Genomic DNA, 19,226 nt, shown 5'->3' with positions numbered 1-19,226 from the left:
TGCTGTTACATGGATTATTACTATTACAAATAAAAATCAGGAAAAAAGATAAACTGGCAGGGACACAGGATAACCCAGCCCATACCCATCTTCAGAGAACTCAATTAGAATAAAAGATCTGTTCACACTTCATCCAAACCTGGGAGGCAAAGCGGATCTGACAGAACAGGAAGAGGGAATTGCAAGAATGGAAAAATTGATGAACATAAGCGAACTAATTTTTTAACAACATTGTTTGATACATTCTAATAAACTAAAAGACCTTTTATGTCTTATCAGATTTGACATGACCGAGAAACTTAGGATTTAATCAGTTTTGCAGCAGCTAATTATTCCACCTATTTTAATTTTTTCCTACTTTGAACAGTCCCAGCCTACAATCTGTGAGCTAATGTTTTATTTTACCACAGAGAAGCTGAAAATACTCATTCCAGAGTACGTGTGTGTTGTCTGCAACACACAAAAGACAGCAAGAGAAGCAAAAAGTCTTTTGTATTAAGTAAAATATGTTTAATCATTCTTGGTATCATTTTTCATTAATTTAATGTGGGCTATAATTACTCAGAGCCATTATCTCCCACTCACATTACAAACAATTAAAATACACCATCCATTCTGTCGATTTGGCAACCAAAAGCTGATGGCTGGTTGTCAGCCTGGCAAACCGCTTCTAAAATTTAGTCTGGGGCCCTGGGGAGGTTGGCTAAATTTTGTTTTCACTCGTGCAAAAGCTTGAGGATCTAAGACCCCACCAGAAATAACAGTACTGAATACTCAACACAAAAGCACACCAAGGGCCCATTTCCCAAAGCAGGATTATTAAATTAGCAGTTTAACAGCACTGAATACAAGGCAGAATAGCTCTTTTTACTTCAGTCCATGGTCAGGTTTCAGGGTTCTGGGTTTTACTTTATTCAGCTAACATGATTATCCTGCTTCTTGAGACGAGCCCCAACTTAATGAAAAAAGCAAAAACACATCAGCTACTGTATGTGTGCGTAATGAAATGCAGCCTTAAAACAAAGATTCAGTGCAAACTCTTTTGAAAGCAACAGTGTTGACAAAAGTGATACGTGCGAAAGCTGCTGGGAGTGTGTGCGATGTACAAGTTAATCTACAGCAAATGTACCAAAGTGGCACATGCATACAAAATGTCAGTGTCAAAACATGTAGAGGTTTTCATCTTTTCTCGTAAAGTTCTCAGTGATGTTTCCACTCTATAATTACCACCTGGATGGACATGTAAACTCCCCCTGGTCTTCGGCCTTTTTTTTTTTTCCCCATTCACAAAATGTTTTCCACCTTGTTTACAAACATTCCACAAGCTCACAAGCCTTCAGGCTGGAAGTACATATTGTGCTCATATAAAAATATCAAGCAATAAATATGAGTGTGAAAAGTATATTTAAACCTACAAATCACCATGTAAACAAAGTCTGTGGTGGAGGAATGTGTTCAACGGAGTCAGCCGTGCTGCAATCACAGCTTCGGGCTTTAAAATATCAAATTAATTGCTGAGCCTTATTTTCATGCCAAACCCACGGCTGAGTTTGACTTTCTTGCCAGCATCAATTTGTCAGTGCACAGTAGGTGTTAAACTTTCCAAACCATGAGAGTTTCAGACACTGAGCCTATCGAAACTAGCCAACAGCAATGCTAATGTCATGCACTGTAGCTTGCGTTTGCTAACCTACAACGTATGCTTGGACTTGAGCTGTCTGCTATGCATAAATCTCTGTTGCGCCGTGAGCAGAGAGGTGACAGAGAGGCAGATGAGGACATCCAGTGCAGTATGAAGGATGGTGGCAGCCATTCCCCCTGGCCACGGTGATGGCACTACATCGATCCAGCCACTCCGGAGCCTGAAGTGTAGAGCCTTTTGGCTTTGTCAGCACTGTTCAGCTCAGCATTGCTCTAACTCCCCTGATCACTGTCAGAAACCCAGGAGAAAAAGCCCAGAGAATAGGAGGAGAAAATGCTGATGTATCTGGAGCCAGACAGGTGGCGCGGGATTGGCTAAATAACTGCTAACTATTCACCAAGCACTTCTTTATAATTTTGTAGCTGTTTCAGGATTCAGGCAAATTAACGTCTACTGTCAGGCAGGGGGAAAGAAAAAAAAAGTTCCTCCTTCCTCCTTCATCTAGGTCCTGTTTGCCCTCTTCAGTCTGGGGCATTCTGAATACAGCAGCAAAGGCTGAGCATAGACTTCAGCAGTGTGGCCCTGAGCATGGCATTTTACAGCGACCCCCATCATCAACAATAGACGAACACAGCATAAGGGCATTTGAATATCTTTAACAGTTAAAGCAATAGTTTGACCTTTTCGGGAAATGTGCTTATTCCCTTTCTTGCTGAGAGTCAGGTGAAAAGATTGATGCCACTCTTGTGTCTGTATGTTAATGTAACTGGAGCCAGCAGGGGAAACAGCTAGCCTGACAATGTCCAGAGGTAACTAAATCTACCATACAGCACCTTTAAAGCTCACAAACTGACATGTTATAACCTTGGTGCCAAATTAGAGGAAATTCACTTAAGGCATTCCTGAGGTATCATGATAACATACACGGATGTACTCGAAAACATAGTAATTCAAATCATTCTGCCGGGGCTTGTAAAACTGAGCTTAGTCTTTCTGCTGTGCACAGGAAAAAAAGCTTTCATTCGCCCTATAACTATTTGTATGTTCAGCAATAACGGTGCAGTGAAATCCATTAGGCACAATTGCTATGTTGGCGTGGCTACTGTTAAGGTGGGATAAGCAAATTCTTGCACACACAGGGAAATTTGCAGGCTCGTCAGATGTGGGGAGATGACAAATATCTATCCCTCTCTGGATATGTGTCAACATAATCACGCTAGTTTGTTTTGGGCTGCAGGGAAGTTCTGTTTTCTACAGCACAGGATGATGCCATATATAATCTAAAAAGTCCTACCTAAATATGGCTCTTTATCTGTATTTTTTAAAAATATTTGATACCTTATGAACTAGATGTCCTCTTGCTGTAAAAGTAAAGGTGTTCATAAAACTTTATAGACATCCCACGATGTAATAATGGAATGACATGGCATTTCCCTCTATTGTACAGGAAGAAAAAATAAAAATTCTGAATGAGTATTTCCTATGAAAAGCTTGCTGGGAAATGTCAAGCCGGCTGTCATTAAAGATGCTGTGACATTTTTATTCCATCTTTTAAAGCTATGATTCCATCTCTGCCAACAGAGGCCCTAATCTCTGCTGCTCCTCAACAGACAGAAGCCAGACAGATTAACTCAATTACTCTTTGACTTGAGTGAATGAGGGAAACAATACATTTCTCATTTAAGCCTAATCCTGTGTGGGAGCAGCGGAGGAGGAATATTGCAGGTGGAGTGAAGGCAGAGATGGGGAGAAGGCGGGAGTGTGTAGGTCTTGAAAATGAATTCCGAGGCAGCCGGCATGTTTGCTCATCTTTTTTCATGCTCTCTCTTAACTACAGTCGTGGAGCAGAGAGACAGCAGGCGGGAAGATGGAGAGGAGGAGAGACGGCAACAGACGGAGAGATAGACATGATGGAGTGACAGACAGGCAGAGAGTCAGGCAGAGGGGAAGAGAAATGAGAGAGACAGAATGGGGTTTACAGCTCCAATATGTCAGAGCTAGTTTGCAGGATGAAGCTGCAAAAAAAAAAAAAACATGAAAAAAAACTCAGGCAATTTCCACAGAGCTGACACACCCAAACTAATACCCTGCATGGGGCATTACAGTCAGCCTTGTGGATGAAACACAGTGTGACACATGTGGCCTCTCTATTGTCTGCAGCATCTGTTGCAGGGGCACAGATGGCAATGGCCAACCTCACCACTGCTACGCCAAGCTCCCGCCTCGTGGGAAATGTGGTCTGTGATGACGTTTTACTGACAGCGTGGGCCATCTGTCAACACATGACAGCCTGTTCTCAACTTCCTTTTCTCTCCCATAAATGTGGATCCAGGCACGCAGGGGTAGGTCGCAGAAAAGCAGTCGCAGTGTGAAGGATGAATATTTGTACGGTGGGCATGAAAAGGTCAGGGCTGGGTGCTTACCGCAGCAGCAACATCAGTGAAACCCTGGAGCGGCAACAGCGGTGAAACCCTGGGTCTTCGACAAAGCTCTGTCAGACTTCAGGAGAAAGCTGTCAGTGCAGACGCCTAAACCTTTACCGCCCTTCTCTCTCTCTCTCACACTCACTCTCGCCTCGCTCTGACTCATTGTGTCAGCTCTTCAAACTCTCTCCATTCTCTCCTGCCTTAAGCTAGACGCGGAGAGCAAAGGGAAGAATGAGTCCATCTTTGGCTGCTGTAAACAAAAAGGAACACTCTTTGTGGTATGTGAATTTTCTCTCCCTCCTGTCTGCATGCTACATCAAAGCCCTCTGCGCCACGCACAAGCATGAAGGAATTTTTTCCCTCCCTATTTTCCTTATTTACTGGTCCTGTTGTTATTCACAGATGAAAATAAATCGAAGGAGCAGGAGATAATGAAGATATGATGAGGACATGGCAGAGACAGTGGTCCAGGAATATTGAAATTGACTTGAGTGGCTCCACAGCTTTCTCTGCTCCCCTGTACTGAAGGGTGACATAGGCTCATTAAAAATTCATCATTCCACTATGAAAAGCGCCAACGTTTGCATTTTGGCTGGACTGAGAGACAGCCAGCAGTGTCGGACTGTCTGAGGCTTTGGTGTTTACAATCATATCTGCTTCTGCAAAGGCTGACCTTTGGGATTAAAAACACAGTGTCTGGACAACAACATAAAAGGTTACTGTATTATTCAAAGCAGTGTAAACCAAAAAGAGTCTACCGCCATGCTAGCGCCTGTGTAAGACAGAGAGGTGCTTTGAGCTAAATGCTGAAGTCAGAGTGCTAAAATACTCACAACTGCAATGCTAACAGGCTTGTTAGCCGTTGACATTTTGACCTGATGATGGCGCTAGATGAAAAGTCAGAGGATCACCAGAGTTATAGTTACAATTCACTCTGAGGGGAACATGGCTGTCTGGACCAAATTTCATTTGCAATCCAGCCCACAGTTGCACAGAGATGCCTACTGACATGCACTGTAACTGTATATACAAGTCTAGACGCAGCTAAAAATGGCAGAGGCAAGAAATTTAAGAAAGAGAGACAGACACAGACAGTCCTTCCATCTTTGTCAGAATTTGCAGTGAAGTTTCACTTTTCAGCTGCAAGACGATGTTTCCTGCACCATTAGCATATATCACTGAATTAATGGCCACGAGGGACCAAGGCCATAAGGTATTCAGTGCAAGGAAGACATTTCTTATTCATTTCATTTTACCATTGTTCACCATTCACATACTATTCAATCCCCAGTGATCAAGGCTAACTGCTATGCAACAGTAAATGAAGCGAGAACTCAAGAGCTGGAACTATTCAACTAGAGCTGTGGCAAAGTCATTGGTCATTTTGTTGCATCACAGAAGGGCTTTGACTCCTACTGTTCTCCCAAGGAGCACATGTGCTCCCAAGTTAAAATATTTATGAGTGTATAAAGAACTTTAGTGGAGCAATGAAAATATAATAATGAAAAGTATAAGTGATATGAATGATATGAACACCTTTTTAATAAAGAAGCTCTTCTATGTTCTAAACAACAAGAAAAGTCTGCTCAGTCGCTTTACACACAAAGCATATCACTGGGCGAGCAGCCTTTGTAAGCAGGTTGTCTGGCCTGTTGAGCTCAGTCAGCGGTCCACAGCAGGACTGGGATTAAATTGCTCTACTGAAGGCCCCTCCAAGCCTTTTTTTGCAGATAAAGTGGAGTCTAGAGGGCCCTTTGCACTGACGGGTGGATCATGTGATTGTTTTCGACGGACAGTATTGGTTCAGTGCAGGACTGCGTCATTGTTGCTGGCTCTGTCAAGCCCTGGACACGTTCAAATATCCACTACAGATTTTTATTCCATGGTCAGGACTGGTTATGGATGAAATGTCATCAACATAAATCTTGTTGAGTCTCACAATATAAACCAGTATAACCTGTTTAAGCTCTTTATGAATGCATTTCTGTGATGTACTGCAAGAGGCTGCTGTGGGTTGAAAATAATCTGCTCATACAATATTGGTAGCCAGTGAGGGGCTTTACCTCCCCACAGAGTTCCCTGGTGGGCATGTTAATTACCAGGTAGAGACACAGTTCAGAAATGTAAATTAAATGAGCTATCCAAGTCCCACAATGCACCGTTGAATATCCTCAGCATTTTCTAGTTTCAAAAATGCTGAAGCTGAATTACGTGGCTGATGCTGTTTCTCGCAAAAAACCCTTTCACCTCTTCAAATGATGAAAAGCAAAGAAAGGACCTGTCTCAGTATGAATGAACACAAGGACATCTCTGTAAACCCACAGAAGAATATGGTCAAATGACATTTTGTCTGCATTTAACATTCAACATTTCGGTGGTTATCAGCAGTGTGTTCTCTCCATGTTGCCCTGATGGCGAGGGTGAGAATGAGTGGTGTCTTAATGTGACTGATAAGCGCTTAAATAAACCTTGTATCCAAACACACCTTTTTCATTCCTGCTTTTAAATTGTACTGAATCAATTCACCAACAATTTTCAAAGTAATCTTTTATATCTACTATTATAAACTGTGAGCCTACACATCTTCCTACAGTTGCATTTTAATGTATTCATTTCTACAGTGTTTTGAATATGTGGTGTTTTTATACAAAATGTTTGCTTTGCAAATCTCACAGATCGAGACTAAACACAGACGTGAAATAACGATTATTCAATTATTAATTTAAAAATGATTTTATCACACATTTGATTACTTTCTGCATTGCAGCTTATGTTTTTCAGTTCTGTTGCTATGGATAAAGAGTTTTAAGTGTGGAATACAAAATGAAAATATGAATACACGCCATGATTCAGTAGCTTGCAAAAACCCTGTTTGGCTCAACAAAATAAAGTGCTCACTTCCTGTCTAATTTCTCTTAGAATGAAGTCCTGGCACGACATCTCAGATGGCACAGTGGTCTGGACCTTTACAACGCTATTCTCATTCTGACATTTAGCTGTACATTTTTCTCAACGTGTCAGTTCAGTTTATAGTTACATCAACTACTTGCTTACAGTTTTAAACTAATTCATTTTTTTGTTCACTGGGGAAAATGGAAGATGTTAGCAAACAGCTGCCTATTTCTATTGATTAAATGTTGATTAGTGAAACTTTGAGCTGAGCTCTAGCTGTTGAATGAGTAGGCTCATAATGCCCACTATGTTCTATATGACAACCACTGGCTGTGTGATCTTTTACATAAAAATTATTTTACTAAGCTTGTAGCAACCAGTGTTGATCACTACTGTTGGGTATGAGCTGAGCTCATTTTTGATTTAGTTGTGTTGTTTGCTTTTATTTGTTTGTTTGCTTTTTGTTTGTTTGTTTGTTTGTTTTTTTGATGATTACTGATAGACATGAATTGCTCCTATTATGTAGAAATGCTATAACTTAAGAGCAGTTTTTGGCAATTCCATCTCTCCATCCATCCATGGACTAAGAAGAGTAGTGCAACACATTTCTACCCAGCTACGACCTCTAGCTCCTCCTGGGGGAACTCGTGGAGTTCCCATACCAGATGGGATATACTGTATAATCCCTCTAGCCTGTTCTGGGTCTGTCCCAGGGTCTCATCCCAGTTGGATGTGCCCAGAATACCACCACACCACAGAGAGGCATATGGAAGGTGTCCTGATTAGATGCCCAAAATTATCTCAGCTTGGTCTATGTGGTGAGCTGACTGGATATCTGAGCTCCTCACCTCATCCCTAAGATTGATCCCAGAGCTCAGTGTTGAAAACCAGTTTTAGGCACTGTTACACATGCTATCAATCTTTTAGTCACTGCACAATGTTTATGATGTCACTTAAGTAAATATGGCATTGTTAATTTACAGCAGACTTGTAGTTTTTCTCAATAGTGACACTATGGATACAACACATCCAAAGGAATTACAGCCTGATCTTTAATGCAGGGGAAGTCAAATAAAACACCCAAGAACAGCATCATCAGTGGGTGTATGACAAACTATTTATGCACATGAGCTAACGGCTAAAAATTGATTTTGGTGATCACTGGTAAAATTACCTATGCATAAACTGCATTTCATCTGCTTTTTTTGTAAATTGCTTCGAGCAGTTGAGTTGAATTGAGCAGTAGGTCTCGCATAAGTCTGCATAAAATAAACATGAACCTTCCTATGCCACAGAAATATCTGAGGCAATGTTTGCGACTGCCGTTGCTCAGCTCTATTCATTCTGCACACAGACACGCCCACACAAACCACAACAGCCTCCATGCCAATGATTTACACTATGTTAAAACTGCGTTACTGATTTAAAAGTGTTCTCATATGTGCTCGAAGCTATCACATTATGTGAGCTGTAATGACCTTTACAAATCTTTGAAAATCCCATTCAGTGGCTGAGAAATGATTGAATATGAATGGAATTGCAGGACTTTTCCTGTATCCAGCCCTGCAGCAGGTGTGTTGTGCTCACCCCCACAACAGGTTAAAGGTGCTTTGTTTTCTTGCAAACAAACAGAAGTGAAGTTTGTATTTAGTGTTTCTCACAATAATGAATAATGAGTATCCTTGAGCTCTAAACAAATATGCTGATTTCTTTCCTCATAAAACAACTGCAAAATTGAGTTTTGGAATATTTTAAATCCTGCGTTGTTTACATCCTTTATTAGTTTACCATCATCTTCCACCCTGTTGTTCTTACCACTTTTCTACGCTTCTGTGTGCATTACCTCCACCAAATGTTGATCAGAGGATCAGTGTGAAAACAGTGGCAGGAATATGTGTTGCATCACCCTCGTGCTAAAACATCTGCACAATACAAACAAATTGTGGACCCACTCGTAAAAGCGTTGCTCCGCAGAGGTACGAGTGGTCAAAACCTCCATAAGATATTTAACTGTAATAAAGTTTGTAAAAAGCAAAATGCCTACAACAGGACCATATCATTTTTGGCCATTTTAGGACCAAATCACTGGCCTGATATTCAGACCATTTCATTTCTCATTCAGTCGAACATTGCCCTCTTGTTCGCCACTTATGGTGGAAGGATTTGATTTAGCTCAGACCGATCAGTAGTAACTGGCCGACATGCCACTTTCAGTCAACACTGAAACATGTAAATAAGTTTCCAATTTACAGAGAATGTCAGTAAATAGATAATGAAAGCAGTAATGGCAGGCTATAGAGGGGTCTATTATTGATTTACTCAAAAGTTAATGAAAGAGTGAAAAACAAAAAAAAAAGTGTAGCTGCTGTGAGCAGAATAAATGCTTGCAAAAACTACTGTCTGGGAAAAAAAATATTTCTGGGTCTTTTGTGTCTGACTGACAGGAGAGTTAACAATACCAACACTGCTCATTTGAAGCTTAAGTTAAATAAAAACTGTTTTCAGGCCTTGTCTTTCCTGACTTTATGAATGAACGATTTGAATACTAAGTTAGCTGCAAAGAGCAGCAAAGTTGTTATTACAAATTACACGAAATTACAAAACATAAGAAACTAAATAGTGTAAACCAGAGACTTTTCAATATGCTTAAGTGTTATAAGTGTTATAAAGCAGTAACATAAGAATGTGCTTTTCAGTGATACGTTTCTATTTATTCTATATTCTTCTTCTTCTCTGTCCTGGGTTATGGTGATGTTATCTACAGACACACCTCTGCCTCCACTCCTTACCCTTAAATTCACTTCATCACTCCATCCTAGCATTCATCACAGTTATCCTACTCATCATTACATCTTCTATGAAAAGGTTGGGTGGGCATCTCTAAAAGTGACGTGTGACAGGCATTGGTTTCTATTCATTTATTAAGCCATAAATGGCCACACGCCATCATACATCACTTCCTTACCAACTGGTGCTCAAAGTCCCCGTTTGCAAAACACCAATTCTGTTAAAACTGCTTTTAGGTTTTGTGCTGAACACATTTTACAACATACATTAAAACTAAGCCCATGTACCTACTGGTCAGATTAAAACCATGACCGAAAAACTAATCTGCTCTTGAAAGCAACTGTTTTTAACAGTGTTTCTGCTGTTGTTTGTTTGTTCTCTTGTTAACTATTGTTGTGTGTATTTACTCTGTTTTGAGTGTACTCTCTACATCATTGAAAATGAGAGCAGGCCCTCAATGATTCTTTGAGAAGTAAATAATGCTTGAATGAATGCATGTATCTATCCATCTATCCATCCATTTCTCTGAGAGGAAAACAGCTGAATGAAAACAAAATTTTACTATGTCAGATCACATGAAATACAAAGGCTGTACACGTGGAAAAGTGTTTGTCCATCTACTTCTTTCGTGAAACCTTATGAAAAAAATGATGTTCGGTGAACTTATAGTAGGATGTGGGAGAGAAATAAAGAGGAAGTCACCATGTGTGAGAAAGAGTAGGAAAGAGGGAGTGAAGAGAACAAATTGAGAGAGTGATCATGTATAATTTAGGGACAAGTGGTTCTCCCCTGAGACATCACTGACAGTTAATAGGTCACAGTTATTAACGCAAGGAACAGTTCCAGCCCGTGTGCTACGTCACAGTGTTTTGAAGGCAACAATAAAGGGGAGAATGAAAGATGTGGAGGATTAATAAAAGAGATGCGAGGTGAAGATAAAAAGAACCAGTAGAGAAAGAAAGGAGAAGGAGGAAGCATGAAAATTAGAGAGAACACTGGGGAGCTTGTGATCAGATAAAAATAGATGAGGAGGCGAGTCATGTTCATGGTGAAATGTACACTTGAAGACCTAAATAGTTCTCAGAGTGGCTACTAATGCACCAATGCACCACTGAATAAAGTGCTCAGCATTATATAAGCACAACCACAAAATGAGTATATTAATAACCTTAATTTGCATTTATCTAATTTTACTTCCTAGAATTTCACTAATCAGTTTTTAAGTGTGTGAGCTTTAAAACGTGCCTAAACCCTAAACTTCACACATTAACAGATGATTAAATGTGATTACTGAGCTCTTAGGTCACTCCGGCCTTCAGTCCTGCGTGACTTTAAATGTACAACCGAGCAACACCTACTGTGAGTGTGAACACTCCAAGAAGAACAGGGCTTGAAATTCTGCAGCACATTAACTGAATGAAACACTAAGGAATTTCATTTCTGTGGAATACAGACAGCGGAGAGCTTGAAAGTGCACTTGGCAAAAATAAAAAAAATGTGAGACTGTTAACATTCCAAGCTGAGTATCCTTGTACTACACAGACTATAAGGCTTTGTTGCTTTCCGCTCAAAGAGTGTAAGAAGCTGTGAATGCTGGCTACAGAAACATCACTTGAGCAGTGGACTTTACCTGCTTTACAAAAACATAAATGACAGAATCGTTAGCTACACAAGTCTGGATGCATGCCCATAAAAAAGACAATCATATCACCCAAAAAAAAAATAACACTCTATTGTAAATGCTCACTTGAAAATACTCAGAGTATCAGAAGTATCAGAAGCAGCCCAAGCTGCTGCCTCTTCAGCCAAAGGTCCATTATGGACTGAATAAATAAAGAATAATTATTGCTAGTATTGTTGCTGTTGTTGCCATTGCTGTTGCACTTAAAATTATCTATGTGACGGTCTGCCAAGTTCCCGTTCAAAGAGCATCTTCAGTTCTGGCATTTGTTTCTCTCAGTAGAAGAAATATTCCCATTTCTTTCTTGAAATTTCTTTCTTTACCCCCATTTGAATGATTTTAACATTACAGTGGGAGGTGGGAAATAAAATATTCACTGTGCTCTTAGATAATTTAACTCATACTTCCAGATGGCATTTTAACCATCAGGGAATTTTCTGGATGGTCTGTGATAAACACAAACATATCACAGGACACAAGCTGGAAGAGAAACCCAAAGACCTCCCCTGTGTGGTGTGGGAGAGTTGAAGGTGAGGCAAAGATAACGCATGGGGTGAATGTGAGTCAAAAATCAAACTTTCTTGAGTCATAGCTCAGTCAAATCCTAACAAACAGACATTAAACCCATACTGATATCATTCAGTGTGACTCTTCTTCTTGAGGACATCGCTATTGGCCTCACATTGGTTCACAAATACGCCTGCACATTTCCTATTCTATCAAACTGGCAAAAACATTTTTACCTTCCTCTTGAAAAGCAGAGAAGAACATGAAGAAGTCCCTAAAATAATCTGCAACAACCCGCACGCATTTTTTTTTGGAGGCATTTTGGAGGTCAACATTTCCCAGCACTAAAACAGGCTAATTGTTGTGGCTATAATGAAGCTTCATCTGGGTGATGCTCAGTGTTTGTAGCGACAGTGCCCTTGAAGCAGAAGACAGAAGCAGAGCAGCGCGTTTTAAATCAACAACTAGTAAACAACTGAATCTTTATGATTCCAATATCTACAGTTACAAGTTTTAACTCAACTCTTATGAGGCAGGTACTTTTGTCTTTGTATCTTTTGTTTAAGATGGTAGTGAGCATGTTTTCAGAGATGATGGATTTAACGTAACATTCATTATTAAACAATGTGTGTTTTTAATGGGGAAAATATGCATTGTATATTTGGATATTACAGCTCATTGTTATTTTTTCATCCAGGAATTACTTAGTTTAAGTGCACAAGTATGTTTGTGTGTGCACGTGTACATCAAGGGGAGTGATGGAGACAGTACAACAGGGGTGCGTGTTTTGGAATCAAACCCCTTAAAAAGTCTGAGCACATCCCCGACCTTATGAACGTTCAGCACATATGCACAATCATGCAATTTTTGTCGACATGTTACAATCATGAATTCATCTCAAAATCCTGACCTGCTCAGTCAAACATTTTCAGTCAGCCAAATGTTTTGCTGCCTTCTGGGTCCCTACAGGCTGTCAGAGCTCTCAGTAAACACCGAGAGGCTGTCCTCAAAATACCCTGCTTTAACTTCTCAGTGATGGGATCATCAGCTGCTGCAGTGTCTGGCTAATCTCTCACTCATCAGAGCAGTATAGGACTCTATAGGTTGTGTGATCCTAGCTGGCTTTTCTAGCACGTATGAACTGTGTGCGCAGGCAGTGTGCAGTGTTGAGCTAATCACTTAACAGGTCCGCTGAGGGAGGGTGCTCACTGGGAGCCTGCACACAACACGGCTGAGTGAAAGGCAAGTGAGTGTGTGTACTGTATGTATGTATCTGTGTGCATGTGTGTGTGTGTGTGTGTGTGTGTGTGTGTGCGTGTGTGTGTGTGCGTGTGTCTTTGTGTGTGTGTGTGTGTGTGTGTGTGCATCTTTCTGTGTGTGTGTGTGTGTGCATGTGTGTGTGTGTGTGTGCGTGTGTGTGTGTGTGTGTTTGCGAGAGCACTGAAGATGACTGAAGGGTTTTGGCAGAACGAGGTCACTCTGTTCTACCAGGTGAATTTGTGTGGGGGTGGACAGGATAAGGAGGTGTATTTGTGTGTGTGCATTTTTATGTAGGCTGCAGTGTAATGCCTGTAGTACGAAAATGAAGTGCCAAAATATATTTTCACGGTTGTAATTTTTTTGCAATTATTTTTTAAAGAAAAAAACATGGCTACAATGGAATAATCATTTGAGAGCCAGCGTTACTTTTCATGAGATTTTAGCAACTCTGCATGAATTGCAGATACAAAAAGCATGGCGCTGATAATATGTCACCAACTTCAGCGTTGAGAGCACTTTTCCAGCAAGAGATAAATATATCATGGGTCCAATTTGAATCCTCAGCTGTTATTTTCACCGCAGTGGGATGACCTGACATCATGTCATGCTGGATCCTGTTTGCTTTCTACTGCAGGTGAGTGGCAGGTGGAACCGGGAGAGCCCGTGAGATGTGGCGGATTCAAGATAAAATTCTGGTTACAACTCAGTGCTGTACCAACTCAGAGCCGCCAGAACCCTCCTTGGTATGACAGTGCTTATTTTATATCTTTGACAAGACTATTTAGGCAACTGCTTTTGAGTCCCACAAGGCAAATACTTGCATGTGAATGGAATTAAATATAAATAAGCAGCTAATGTAGCCCTCTGTGGACCCAGGCAGTGATGTGATGTGATGTGAACACTGTGCTGCTTAATGAGTGTCTCAGGAGAAGGCAGGTACATGTCTCCTGTCCCTCCAGCCACCCCAGAGCGGTGCCCTTCTCTCTCAGCATCATTAACTCCTACAGTAATGACGACAAAAACACACACTCATGTAATGAGGTTAAGTGGCATTTTTATGTGTTGAGACTACAGTAAATGTGGAGCTACTTAATGTGTCAACACAAAAAGTCATCATACTGAAGTTTATTAGTTGCGAAAACCCGCGAAGCAACGTGTTTATTAAAATGGAGATTTTTAGCAAATCATCAGCAGCACTTGTATAAAGTGTTAATAAAGATGAAGGTAAAATACTAAACTGCACACACTAAACTGGAGGGTGATATTATGGTACTTAATCATATTGTTAATGAGTGGCTAATGGAGGAGTTGTTTTCATAAATGGCTATACAGACTGGGTCTCAGGAGAGCACCTTTTATTGTTTGATTAATCCAGTTCAAGATGTCTGGGAGCCCTGTTTTTATTTGTTGCCCTACAGGGTGCATTTTATTTTCTGCCTCAGACAAACAGCCTTTCATTTATCACATCCCAGGCTGAAAAGACACCTGTCGCATAGCTGGCACCAGAGAGAGAGAGGAAAGGAGAGCCTGGGGGAAAACTAATGTTCAGTGCGCTTCGTCCTAAATATTAACCAGACGCTTCCTGTTCTAAACCTGCTGATGGTAGCCACTTCTGGATGGAAGGAGGGAGGATGCGCCCCAATCCTCCATGGACAGCACTGCCCTACTTGTGCGGAGGTGACCCCCATGTGTTCTACACGGCCCTAACATTCACCATTGTTATTTATGAGCTCACAAAGGTGTCCTTTTTGCAGGGAGACCATGTGCCACCTGTTTTAGCAGTAGGTTAAAGTACAGCGCAATGTGTTCTGCAAAGGTGAAACTGGAGGTGCCTGAGTGGAGCGAGCCTACTTGGCAAAAAGGGATACAAGTTTTAAACTAGGCTGCAAGCTTTGAAGTTAGCTACTAGCTGTTAGACTCTGACCTCTGGCTCCAGCCACACTTACTGTTCAGATGTTAGAGTGGAATCAGTTTTCTCATCTAACTCTTAGCACGAAGGTGAACAAGAGTATTTCCCAAAATGATGAATTACCGAGAACTTTTACTAACAAGGAGAAAAAGCCTGCAATCTGCTCTAGACATGAAACAATCCAGCAGACTGCCCACAAAACTAAATCCAGTGTCTGAAAATATGTAGACACAAGCAGATGCTGCCAAGCACGTTCAGGTTTGTTGACTTTAACTATGGTATTACCTTCACATTAAATGCGGTATGCCACTTTGAGTTTGGTGTAAGGGTGTACAAGTGAATAAAAACATTATCATGAGTACAGGTTTATTTTTAACATGCCTTTACAGTTTCACAAAATGGTAGCACACATCTATAAAGTCTGTGCACTCTCCTAAAAGCATTCCTCTTTTTCTCTCTTAAAGTGCTCGCATATAAAATAATGTGCTATGTGATTTTATGCACGTCTTACTGCTGATTCTTTTATTTTCTTTCTCCGAAGCACGGTTCCCATTTAGGCTAGCAGTCAGGCAGAGAATTAAGGATGTAATCAGAACTGAAGATATTCATCTGGACTGTATCTGTGATTGAATGCAGAGGACATAGGTTGGCAATTTCCTTATTAAGTGCTGTTGTGCTGAATAAGGGCCCTTGGGGTTTATTATCTGTTCTTTAAAATTCATGACATTGAGGAGAACTACCACAAAGACCTACATCAGTCAGCAGGAGCAGCAGCTCTCAGCATGGCCAAGAATGCACCAGGGCGGGGGCTATTACTGGACGTTAAAGCAGGGTTCTGTTATGTTCTTCTTTCTTCCACCACATCTAAAGATGTCAAAGTGTATTTTTTAAGTATTCTCTTTGTTGTTCTCGTAGTGCAGAGGTTCACCATTATACTAGCTGGAAGTGTACGCGAATACACACACGCATCTTTCTGTACAGGTGTAGGAATACACCCACATGCAATCACAACAAAGGCAGACATGGTCAGTGGACTCTGAGTGAACTTTTGCACCACTTCAAAGCATCAAGGTTGAGCAGAGGACTCTGTTTCCTATAATGAAGAGGAGATAGTTAATCTAGCATTAACGCCTGGCTTCCCATGAGGAACCACCATGATTCAGGGAGGCGTGAAGGGGTCTTCAGTATGCATACAGACACACACACACACACACACTCACTCTCTTTCTCTCTCTGCTCCTCTTTTTTCTTTCTCCATGGTGATACAGACCACACCACAAAGAGCGCTTGAATGAAAGGGGTGTCAAACGGACATCGATTTCTAATGGGGAACTTTGTGGATCAGCGAGGGGCCTGGCCTAAGTCACGTCTGCGCTTCGGTCAAGGACACCATGTGTGGGAGCATCAACTGGACCTGTCTCTCTCTGCCAGGCACCAAATGATCCGTCACAGCAGGACACAGGGATCAGAGAGCAGTGGGAGTCTCCTTTCATCTCTTGGGGATTAGCACTCCCATAGGAGATAAGTATACATGTGTGTATGTGTGTTGTGTAACACTCTAGGAGAAGTATCTACCTTTTAGCCACAGGCTACACATTTCCTGTTTCAGCCTCATGCTGAGAATCCCCCCAAGGCCACAAATATATGAGGCTCTATAGGCAAGAGAGGGATGAAGGAGAAGATAACTTCCCTGGGCGAGTTTTCTTAAAATAAACATGAAACTGTATTTGTGCTCTCTTTCCTCATGTGCAGCCATGACACCACCACTTCTGGTTGATTATATTTCAAATATTCAGTGTGTAAAAACACTGTTCAGAGCCCCCCATTATGTTCAAGGCTGAACCCATTTGTATGAAGAGGGGAACATAGTAACAGTAACACGAAAAATGTTGACATGTGCTGCAGAGTGCCATCCCTGGTAATTCTAGTACAGGCATTAAACATGCATGGAAACAGCGAAGGCTCCACTGGACTGTATCCAGTCAGTTCTACTGAAGCTGTAGTGCCATGAGGGAAAAAGGTGAGGCAAAGAGCAAAGCCTTGTGGGAAACAGGATTGCGTGACAATCTGCAAGATCCTGGATCATCAGCCACTTCACACTACGCAACACGCTGACTGTCACTGCTGCACACAAGTTCACAGCAGCACAGAGAAAACCTGCTACACAGACACACTCCGTCCTCTCCTTCATTCTGTTCCTCACTCTTTATCTTCACTTGCTTTACACAAATATACTGTAGCAGGTCCGGGCACATGTCTACGCAGCCCACACTTCCCTCATTCATTTATTTCTGTTTCACAGCCTGACACTGATGGCAACTCTTCACAGACACTGTCAGGAGAGAGTGTCTGTGTGTCTCACCTTGCGCAGGCTCGCTCCTTTATTGATGTCGCTACTAAGAATGACTCCTGCTGCGCTCTGTGTCCTGGATACCAAGAACAACCACTCAGCTCCAACTCTTCAAAGCTGCCTGTCTGCACATATCGAGGTACTTAGTCTCACCATGGAAGCAATTTAGTGAGATTTATGTCCAATTACAACAGTCCAAATGTGAATACATCATATCATACTGCCCATTTACTGAATAAAAATTGGACAGCTTACATTTGGTCTTATGTGAGTGAGTGATCCTCTCAGTTTCGATGACAGTGTTGTTTTCTAACTGTGTTTTCTTGCTTCATAGATCACCTACTGTAAATATGACACCATATTCACAACTGCCTACCTCTCCAGTAACACCAGAAGCCTTTTTCACAATTAAACAGCACAGCCCGCTCAACAGTGCTTCTCTCCAGACCACGTTCTTTTATAAAACAGACCTGGCCCTGCCACTGATGAATGCCCTGGCACAGCCGTCCACCCTCAGCGCGCCCGCCATTGCCAGCCTAGGCCTGGACACCAGGCTCCGGGCAGTGAGCAGCGGGCAGCTCATAAATGAGTAATGGCAGTCACATTAACATTCGGTGGTAGGGCAGGCTAAGGGCAAGAAGGAGGGGGACCCAGGGAGTGCAGGCGCTCCCTCTGTCTTATAAAACAGCAGCTGATTAATGTTTGATTCTAGCTGGCCTCATTCTTCCACCAGCACTGTGCAGAGCTAATCTATAGAGCAGGTGAAAGTGAGAGTGATGGAGCTGTAAGGGCACGGTGAAGAAAAACAGTTTGTACAGGTGCTGTTTGGAAAGGTTGAGCCAGCAATATGCTGTCTTTCTTCCGGCCCTAAAATGAAAAATATCAGAGGTGCAGAACAGTTCAATCAATTCACAACGAATTGCATTGATAGGGAATGGAAACGATGATGGAGGATGAGGGGAGGACAACAATAGGGTCACTTTGGGTGAATATAAGCTGCTTAACAAGAAACAGCACCTGCAGCAGATTGCTGGCGATAACAATACTTTCATCATGTTAGGTTTATCATCATTCTAGCGCATATCTGGCTTAATTTTGAGGACACTAGACACAGAAAAAACTATTTTAGTCACCTAATGAACAACACAATTCGACACCAACACATCAGCTAGTCTGAGGGTGGTAAAATCAACCAGTAACTACTCCGTTCAGTGTTGTGCTGCAGTGTTCACTTGCAAGCAAAGGCAGAAAAATATTTTATTAAATTTTCATCATTAAAGGAGCTCAAATAAGAAAAGCTCCATCTGATGGTTTCAATATTTAAGAAATAAATACGAGTCCACAGCCATGCTTGCAACTCTGTGAGGCACAGATGCTAACATGCTGATGTCATGTCATGTCATGATCTGCCGCTTATCTGGGTCTAGGCCCAGGTTGCGGTGGCGACTGCCGCCCAGTCCACAATGCACCGAAGTCCTACAGCACCTCCCATGGGTGGTGGGCCCATGGGAGGCGGTGCCGCCCGGAGTGGGGTACAAACCCACGACCCCGAGAGAGTGAGTCTCGTGCTCTACCCACTGAGCTAACCGGGCAGCTATATGATGATGATGAGTTCACCATTTTAAGTTCACATGTTGGCATAATAACATTTGCCAATGAACCTCTGGGGACCGTGTTTGTACAAAATTTCATGGAAATCCATCCAATAGCTGTTGAGATTTCACCCTGAGGCACAGTGGTGTACTGGCAGACTGGTCAGCGTTGCCGTCCAT

The 19,226-nt window shown here is 41.8% G+C and overlaps 1 protein-coding gene and 1 non-coding gene across 2 annotated transcripts in view; both read right to left on the bottom strand.

The window, feature by feature from the left end:
• The window catches only part of cdh4 (cadherin 4, type 1, R-cadherin (retinal)), a 201,106-nt gene that overhangs the window by 86,717 nt on the left and 95,163 nt on the right, over window positions 1-19,226 (bottom strand). The gene's annotated exons all lie outside the window — the stretch shown is intronic.
• On the bottom strand, window positions 18,974-19,046 carry trnav-cac. Its single transcript has one exon. It is a non-coding gene; the product is annotated as a tRNA-Val (tRNA).

Source organism: Toxotes jaculatrix, chromosome 3 (genome assembly GCF_017976425.1).
Source record: "Toxotes jaculatrix isolate fToxJac2 chromosome 3, fToxJac2.pri, whole genome shotgun sequence".
NCBI lineage: Eukaryota > Metazoa > Chordata > Actinopteri > Toxotidae > Toxotes > Toxotes jaculatrix.
This window is presented reverse-complemented; position numbering and strand designations above follow the sequence as displayed.